This window comes from Marmota marmota, unplaced genomic scaffold, assembly GCF_001458135.2.
Source record: "Marmota marmota marmota unplaced genomic scaffold, marMar, whole genome shotgun sequence".
Taxonomy (NCBI): Eukaryota; Metazoa; Chordata; class Mammalia; order Rodentia; family Sciuridae; genus Marmota; species Marmota marmota.
Window position 1 is genome coordinate 6,320,003 of NW_026000171.1, and position 9,496 is coordinate 6,329,498.

General features: G+C 39.3%; 1 protein-coding gene and 1 long non-coding RNA gene across 23 annotated transcripts in view; one reads left to right on the forward strand and one right to left on the reverse strand.

Annotated features, from left to right (window-relative positions):
• Window positions 1-1,041, forward strand: part of LOC125611860 — a 30,124-nt gene extending 29,083 nt beyond the window's left edge. Inside the window, exon 3 of the long non-coding RNA XR_007342096.1 lies at window positions 1,031-1,041. This is a non-coding gene — a long non-coding RNA (uncharacterized LOC125611860). The remainder of the gene's footprint in view (window positions 1-1,030) is intronic.
• Cacna1c (calcium voltage-gated channel subunit alpha1 C) overlaps window positions 1-9,496 on the reverse strand; it is a 698,188-nt gene that overhangs the window by 515,511 nt on the left and 173,181 nt on the right. The gene's annotated exons all lie outside the window — the stretch shown is intronic.

Consider the following 9,496-nt stretch of genomic DNA (forward strand, 5'->3'; position numbering starts at 1 on the left):
GTTTAACACACACACACATACCCCTGGAGTCTGTCCTGAAGTTATCGGAAAGTTAACATTCGCTGAACATATATTTTTTTCACTTAAATAATAAATGATCACCATAAGTTTTTAAGTTTTGTTTCCCCACAAATCAGGTTACGTTCATCCAGGTCTCACTCTCTAAAGTCTTATGTTGATACTGCATCAATGTATTTTTTTTTTCATTTGATATACTGAGGCATCCAAGGTTAGTCAGTTACATTCCCAGCATCCCAGAGCAGGGAAAATCGTGATTCAGACTCTAAGTCTTTCTTTAGTTTTAATTGCTTAGATCACTCAGCCATCCTCCAACTTTAACACTTGAGAAGGCTTCAGTTACTTAAGCTCAGAGCTTCTGGGAAAGGCAAAGCAAGTACAATAATGGGTCTGTTGCTTTTGGTTGTTCAGGGACAAACTGGAGACTCTCTCCTTAGCAAATCACCTCAAGAATGAAGTGCCTCATTAAAACAGTTTCTTATCATTGAATTTGTTCCATTTTTCACAATTTGGTGAAGAAACAAAGGTTTACATTTGATTTATTTTCACTGGCAAGAAGCAAGAGTAACTGTTTGAATCACTCACCAGAAATCTGAGACTCCAGAGAGTCAATCCGTGTTTTCCTAAGTCTCTCCCAATTCCATAAATTATGGAACTCTATTAAAATGCTATCATGTGCATAATTAGTACTGCTAGTGTTCTTATTAGAACTGAAATGGGTTTCCTCAAATCATTACACTGCTTATTAAAATGATAAAGGCATTGTCTTAAAATACAACCCAGAGTGTACAAATCAGGAAGTATTCACTGAAGGACTGGAAAACACACCTCTTTGCCTCCTGCCCTTTTCCACAGTTGTAACAATTGTGATTGTCACACTAATGTTTGAGCACTTATACTGTATATGCGCCAGACACCTGTTATCTCTTATCTATCAATTGCCTTGTGATATTGGCATTAACTTTGTGATAATGAAGGAATTTGATACAACTAGTATCAAGATGATAACGAGTTACAAGATACACTTACAAGATGATACAACTAGTAAGTGATGGGGATAGAACTTAAACCCAGGTTTGTCTGACTCCCAAGACTCTGTTTCTAAACACTCCTCAATTCTGTCTCATTCTCTTCTGTGACCTTCCTCTGAGAATATGAAGGTATTTTTTTTAAGTTACATACAGCCAAATCATAGGTGCAGGTGACAAGTCAAAGACAGCTTAACAGGTTGCAATGTGGGGATGGCAGTTATAGACAGTTAAGACAGTGAAGTCTCTTGACTAATCTACAATTAGCCCTAGGATTTAGAATTGGAAAAGAGCCTAAGGCTCACCCAGTTCAACTCTTTCAATTTACAAATAAGAACTGAGAACCCAAAATATTGAAGGGGTTTGCTTTAGGTAACAAAACCAGATCTCTGGGTTCCCAGCAAACAATTTTGTAATCATTTCCTTGTACCCAGCATATCCAGGCACTTTGAGAGAGGAAAGAACACAGGCCCAGTGTCTGGCCCCAAAGTATGCAAGTCAAGATCATTGTCCAGGCAATAATCATAAAACAGTGCAGGGCAGGTATTAAAAGCACCAACTTGAGTGACAATCATGAAGTTCAGGTGCATTCAGGGATTGGAGACTTCATGGAAGAAGCAGGAGCTTTCAGGCAAGTCGAATGGAGATAGACAAAGAAAGAGAAGAGACATCCCAAGGCCCTAGGAATGGAATGACACTTGATTAAACATGGCAAGGTAGTAGACAGCTTCATTTTCCAATTACTCAGGTAACCCTAAAGAAAAAAACATTGCTCTTGCTATCTACCACACAGAGTGATGTGAACATTTTACTTCAGCTGGGTCACAGGCCCCAGAGCCAGAGAAGCCAGCCTCAGACGCAGGTGGCTCCAGTTATGTTTCAGATCAGCCACAAATAGCCCTTGCTTTGTACTGGGGCCATGACCCTGACAAGCCGTCATCATCCCTGGAATGCCTCAGAGGCCAAGGGAAATAACACAGAGCCGCCAGAGTCCTTGCAAAATCCATCCAAAAGCCAGGGAGCGGGGGAGGAAGGGCCTGACTCACCAATGCTAAACTCACTTGCCAAACTCTTCTGGCATCTGGACCAGGCTTAAAGACAGTCGTGGATCCCCCTCCCCTTTTTCTTTTCTGTGAACCTTCATCACAAACTGAAAGCCATTTTCCTTACCCGCCTTAGAAAATAAAAAATGGCCGGTCACAGTGTGCATGCCTGTCATCCTAATGGCTCAGGAGGCTGAGGCAGGAGGATCGCAAGTTCAAAACCACCTTCAGCAACTTAGTGAGACCCTAAGCAACTTAGTGAAAACCTGCCTCAAAATTTAAAATGGGGCACTTAGTAATTAAATGCCCCTGGGTTCAATCCCTGGTACAAAAAAAAAAAAAAAAAATGATGCACACAATGTCTCCTATCAAGGAGTAATAAGAAAAATAACAAATCTTGCTTCCAGACTATCAACAGCAGAGCAGAAGGGGCATTACAGATTGCAATAAAGGAACACTGGACGAGGGGTTCAAGGACTTGCATTCTGCCTCATTTACTTTATGAGCTTGGCACAGTGCCCTCACCACTCCAACATCCATTTCCTTACCTTCATAGCAAGTCTGCTAACCCCACCAACTTCACATGGTTCTTATGACATTCGAGTGACATACAAGGAAACTCATTATATTTTAAGGCATTATACAAACTTCAGTGATCCTATTTTTAAATAGGAAAAGCATATCCACTGGTTTTACAGACACAAGCGCAAATGAAGAGTGGCAATTATTCCAGTTTTAATAAAGACGTATGTTCAGGAAGGACATTGCTTTGTGTTGTTTCTCAGTGAAGTGGTCCACAAAAGCACACTAACAAGAAAAATTCAGTTGAGCAAAGTTCGATGGTTATCGAACCATGGACATCCACTCTGGAAATGACAAAGCCATGACAAAGCCACTGCTACTAATAAATTACCCTTTGTGAAGCCCTTTCACCATCTTGGGAGGCAAGACTGTCTTCCAGGGTCTCACGTTCATCATCTCTAACTCTCCTTGCTAGGAAGGAAGTTTCTCTGTGGTCATCTTGTTTGACCCTCTGCTATTAATGGGGTGCACCTCCATTCCTTTCTCCACCCCCTCTCTAGTACAATTAGTTACACCTAGGGGTATTCAATGGGCAGAACTGCCACACCTCCAAGACATGTCCACCTCCATTTATTTTATTTATTTGTATTTTGTATGTGTGGACAATAAGAATGGACCATTTCCCTCTGAACATTCCCTGCTCATTTTCTCAACTCTCTCTTGTACTCTCAACCTCCATGTGGAAAGTAAACTGGGTGAAGCTTTTCTCCCCACAGAGATAAAATCAACCTCCGCATCCAGGCTGGACAGATGGGGTTGACTGCACCCCTCAGAGCCTGCTGGCTTAGACTCACTGGGAGGAAATGGGGAGACCTAAAGTGGATGGGGCAGGTATCAAGTGCTTGCTGAACTGTTTTTGAAAAGAATAATCTCTTTCCTGTTTAGATATTGTTCTTTGGAAGTAAAGTCTCTTCTACAAGAGCCCTGGAAGAGAATCAGGGTGGATGGTGGGATTTAGAACCAAACCTATCCCCCAAGCCTCTAATACAGCAAACCTGCAAAATAGTCATTGTTATCTTCATTTTACAGATGAGAAAACTGAGGCTTGCTTGTAAATAAATTGCTGCTAGTGACCTCACAATGTGGTTGGAAACACAAAATTAGAATATATCAAAACAAACCGAGAACAATCAAGCGCCAAACCCTGCGGTAGCGGTTTCAAGGTCAGGATGTGTTTATTGAGTGCTTCTGCTTCCAAACATCACTCCTTCAAAACAAAACAAAACAAAAACAAAAATCCCCAACAACCATTCCTGCCCCCTGAGTCACCCAAGAGGCAAATGGGCTAGCAAAGTTTTATATACAGTCTCCAGCTTGGCTTGCCTCCACTGGAGCTCAAAAGTCTGGACCACTGGAGGCCAGAGAACGCCCTTTACTTGCAGAGTGGCATTCTCGCACATCTCTGTTCTACAGTGCCCAAGAGTTGAGCTGTGTCCCAGAAAAGTGCAAATGACTTTTACAAAGCAAGAAAGTAGGCCATAGTCTCCATCATTTTTCACGGTTTGAGGCTTCTATTCCCTCTGGGTTCATTTGCCTTGTTGGAGCATTTATCTCTGCTGCCAGGAGGCTGCATGAAGGGTTCTGGATTACACAGAGAGGCGACAGGTTGGGTGCCTTGCACAGCAACACTGGCACCTCAGGCCAGGCCTTAGCAAAATGACAAAGGAGGTCAACGAAGTTAATCTTTGGCACCCTCACAGAGCTCTCTGCACCACTCTGTCTGGGGCCCAACAAATCCCAGGGATAAGTGAACAGTAAGAGCGCTGCATATCTTTACTCACAAAGGTCCCCTTCATCGTTCACAGCATCGTCGTCGACAAGATGCTGCTGACCAAATGAAATCTCATGTTTATCAAAGATAGATGGCTACCAACCAGAGCATCTTATCATCATGGAATACCCAGAACTACCCAAACAAGTCAATGGATGAGATATTCCTTCAGCAGAATGTCAAGAAACTTGGCATTGTTGCCTTAACTCAAATAAAGGGGGAATTCCAATAGGTGCACTGAAATAATAAAAAGAGCTCTCTAACGGCATTATGCTCTTTATGAGATGTTGGGGTGTGGCAATCACTGTGATAACAATTCATAGTACTTTTTTTCCCTCTTGTGAACATTTGCACTTTCCTTAAATTCCAAATATCCTTCAAGAATCCTTTGAGTATTGAACCTCAAATAATTAGATCTCAGGTAGCAAAAGTATAAATATCTCGGGGTTTGGGAAGTCTATTAGGGTCTCCCTAAAGGGTCTCCTGCCTGAGCTAAGAGCCACTTTGGGGATGTAGGAGGATGAATACATCCACTTTGACGATGAGAAGCAGCAAATGATGAGTAAACACACATCACACTACCATGTTCATTCATCCATGGAGTGTTAGGCACTATGTGTTAGGCACTATGCTAAGCAAATAAATCATACACTGTGACCTTTAGAAATTCATGGGTGGGGCATGCTTCTCTCCATTTAAAATAGAAAGCAAAATGTACCATCCCTAACTACCACCAGAAAATATAAAAGAGGCACAGCTGAAACTTCCTGACAACACATTAAAGCTACAGCCAAGCCCAGCAAAAATTGAGAGAGAGGAGTATGGGATGGATAGTCACCTCTCCCTAAACTTAGGGTCCCAGTAGGATGGTCCAGAACAGAAGCAATGAAAAGAGGAGGCAACCGATAAAAGATACTGTCTGAATATCTATCGTAATATTAAAAAGATTTTTTAATAAATGAAAGGACAACATTGATTTATGTGAAATAATACCAAAGGGGATGCCAGTTACAGCAATAAACTATTACTTTTTTCCAGTTTTTATGTTTATCTGTTAGACATACACAAAAAATCAGTAAGTTCTGCAAGGCTCATCAAAAAGAGAGAGGGAGAAAGAAAGGAAGGGAAGAAAAAGAAAAAAAAATTCCAGTTCTCTTTTTTTACTCTCATTTCCCCCTCAGCTGTTTATTTTGGTATTTAATGGCATATTTCCATGTGATATGCTTCTTAATTTTTTTTTAGTCTTTCTACCCACTATGGAAGATAAGAATTCAGCTTGTTCACCTCTTCTTCCCCAATAGTTATACCATGTGTGATTTTATCAACAGCTTGTGTCTATATTATCATGACTAGGAAAGATCTCCTTTCACATTTCCAATTTGCCTCTCTGCTTTGCTGGGTAACCCCGAGTGATAGTTTGGTTGGATATAAAATTCTCAATGGTTTCCTTCAGAATTTTAAGGGCATTGTCTTTAGGAATTTAGTCTGATTCCTAATCATTTGTAATACCTTTTTTTTTCTCTCTTTCTAGAAACTTGTAAGATCATCCACTTGTCCCTATTTTTCTGAATTTCACAATGGAGCACCCTTGGTATAAACCTACTCCATCCATTTGTATGTGCAATTAACAAAGACCTTTCATTCTGGAAACTAATGCCTTTTTGTTTCAGAAAATGTGCTAGAGTAATTGCACTGATGATTTTTTCCCCTGTTTTATTTTTTTTACTTATCTCTTTCTGAAATTCCTAATATCTAGATATTGGACCTCTTAAACTGATTATCTAATTGTCATATTTTTTCCCTCTTAATTTCCATCTCTAATTTTGGCCCTACTTTCCTGGAGATTCTTCAATTTTGGTTCTACCCATTCAGAACCCTCAGTGATGACATCTTTAATTTCCCAGAGCTCCTTTTTGTATTCTGAATGTTCTTTTTACATAGCAATCAGCTTCTGTTTCAGGAAAGTAATCTTCTCTGATCTTTTCTAATACAAGAGGAAAATATTGTTTTTAAGTTTTCTTCTTTTTTTAAAATATTTTTTAGTAGTAGATGGACACAATACCTTTATTTAATTTTTATATGGTGCTGAAGATAGAACCCAGTACTTCACACATGCAAGGTGAGCACTCTACCACTGAGCCACAATCCCAGCCCATAAGTTTTCTTCTTGCATATTCTATTTTAAAGAAGTGTTCTTTGCTGAGCATGGTGGCACACACTTGTAATCCCAGCCACTTGGGAGACTGAAGCAGGAAGATCACAAGTTCAAGGATAACCTGGGCAACTTAGCAAGGCCTTAAGCCACTTAGTGAGACCTTGTCTCAAAATAAAAAATAATAAGGGTTAGGGGTATAGCTCAGTGGTTTGAATTTAGTGGCCCTAGATTCAATCCCCAGTACCAAAAAATAAAATAAAATGAATAGGCGGCCTTTGTTTATTTGCTTTGGTTTCTATTTTCATTTTAAAAGCCTTCCTCAGCTATTTAAGAATCTTTTGTTGAACATATTAAATATGAAACATCAAAAAACAAAGAAGAGGGAGTTCATAACCCACTTGAATTTAATGTATGAAATATGATATGTCAAGAGCTTTGTAATGTTTTGAACAACCAATAAAAAAAAAAACAAAGAAGATATTCTGAATGCTATGTGGGATTCATGTTGACTTGATCTTTTGGGTACACCCTGATGAATCTTCAGTGCCTTCTTCTATAAGCTGAGCTACTCTGCCAGAGAAGGATGTTCAAATCCCTCCCGAGCGTGTACAAGGCCTACAAGTTGGCACTGTGAGAGTGAAGTGGAGAGACAGGTCAGAGGACCCAGCACTACTTACACCCCTCCTATCCTGCCCTCACTTGTGCCAGCAATGTCCCAGTCCAGCGGGCTTCTGCTTCATCCTCATTAGACAACAACCCTTCTGTCTTCAGCTCAATCAGGGAAGGGTAGTGAAGAATGAGAGCAGGAATCTGGGGTCTTATTTCTTAAACAGACTTTAAACAAATTCTGTAGTTTTTAGCCCCTTTCACCACCACTTCCAAAAAATGCCTAATGTTATAAAAACCAAACGTTTTGGGGATTATGAACTTCAAGTTTAATTGTCTCAATTTCCCCCTTTGCAGCTTCGGATCCAGCTATCTGACCTGTGCAGACAGTTACTACTTATTCATCTACTTTCCAGCTTTCAAAATACTGTTTGTCTTTTCTAGCTACCATTGCTGGGTTATTTAAAGGCAGAACCTCTCTGGAGAGTTCAAAATTCAATTCCAAAATTGACCTACCATCATGGCAAGGAAGATATTGCTGCTGGGATGAAATGGACATTAGAAGTGCTTTAAATGAAGTGCTGGAGATCACCTTTATCAACAATGGTCTAGCTTCGGAAATTCGTGCATACTTGCATCCAACCGTCATAAGTCTATGTAGGAAAATATGGTAATAGAACTGTGTGTTGAAAACCAGATCAACTTAATTGAGACTCGCCATAAAAAGAAAATTTGAAAACCCTGGAAAAGTCAGCAGAAAAACAAATCCCTATATCGTAAGTAGTTGCAGTTGTGTAGATGTTAAAGACCATGGCAGAGAATCTCAGGCCAAACATGTCATCAAAGTATATTTCAGACACAAAAAATGAATAAAGACCAAGCCCTCAAAAAAAAAAAAAAGAAAGAGTGTGCGCGTGTGTACGTGCGTGCATATCTGATTGCTGATGTCTTCCTTCCCATTCATTTTGTCTTTGTAGTTTATGCATTTTTAAAAGATTCCCTACCATCATTTTAGTGTGATTTTGGAAGAGAGCATTCAATCTGCCATATTTATCTATAATTCTTAAGCTACTGGGTTTTTTTTAACTAATTTCCATACCATTTTATGCTATTTCTGTAAAATATAGCATACATTGAGGAAAGTACATAAAACATATTTTTACAGTTTAATGAATAATGACAAAGCAAACCGTCATATAACCACCATCCAGATCCAGAAACAACACTGCCAGCCCACAGCAGCCCTTTCCTGTAAGTCCCTCCTCATCATGACACCATCCGTCCTCCCAGTCAAGGCTACTACCCTTTGCTATAATCATTTCCTGACTTTTCCTTATGGCTTTAGTATTTATGTATATGTACCTTAAAAAACGGCTTAGTTTTGCTTGTTTTTTAGCTTTCTATGAATGGAATCCTATTGAACATTCTTTTTGATTTATTTCACCAAACTTTATGTTCCTCTCATTCATTCTTATTGTTTTATCTGAGCCATTACTATTGTGGTGGGTTTTTTGTTCGTTTTGTTGTTTTGTTTTGGGGGGTTTTTTGCATCTTTACCTTTTCAAGGAAAAACATTTTAAATGAGCCAAAGTGAGAGGCACTGGGGAGCTATGGAGGTGGCATGTAAACAAAGAGAATTTATTTGCTCGAAGTTAAAGAGAGAAAATACTCAGATTAAAAAATATTTCTCTCTTAAGTATAAACATAATTACACATTTCAAAGCAAGAGAAAAGCACCTCCACAATGGGATGCCTGGCTCACCTTCCCACCCAGGGTCTACACTAGTCTACATGCCCATTTCTCTAGGAAAGGGGCCATTCAGACTTTGAATTGGTGATGTCTTCCAAGAAGTGGTCAGTTCCTTCTCTCAGTAATCCAATGCATTATTATAGTACTCCTTTATTAGTATAATTAACACACATTAATTATACAAATTAATGGGGGTTCACTGTGATATTTCCATACATACACACATAGTTAATCATGTCCATCTATCTTTCTTCTACCCTCCTTTTCCCTTCTCCCTTCCCCTGGCTCCCTTCCTATTCCCTGTAATTCCTCTTCTCTTACTTTCAGGTCATCTTTTCTTTTTCTTTTCAGTTCCCACATACGAGAAAGAACACACAACACTTTTCTTTCTGTACCCAGCTTATTTAATTTAACATGATGTCCTCCAGTTCTGTCCACTTTCCTACAAATGACAGGATTTCATTCTACTTTATAGCTGAATAATACTCTATTGCATATATATATATATATATATATATATATATATATATATATATATACACA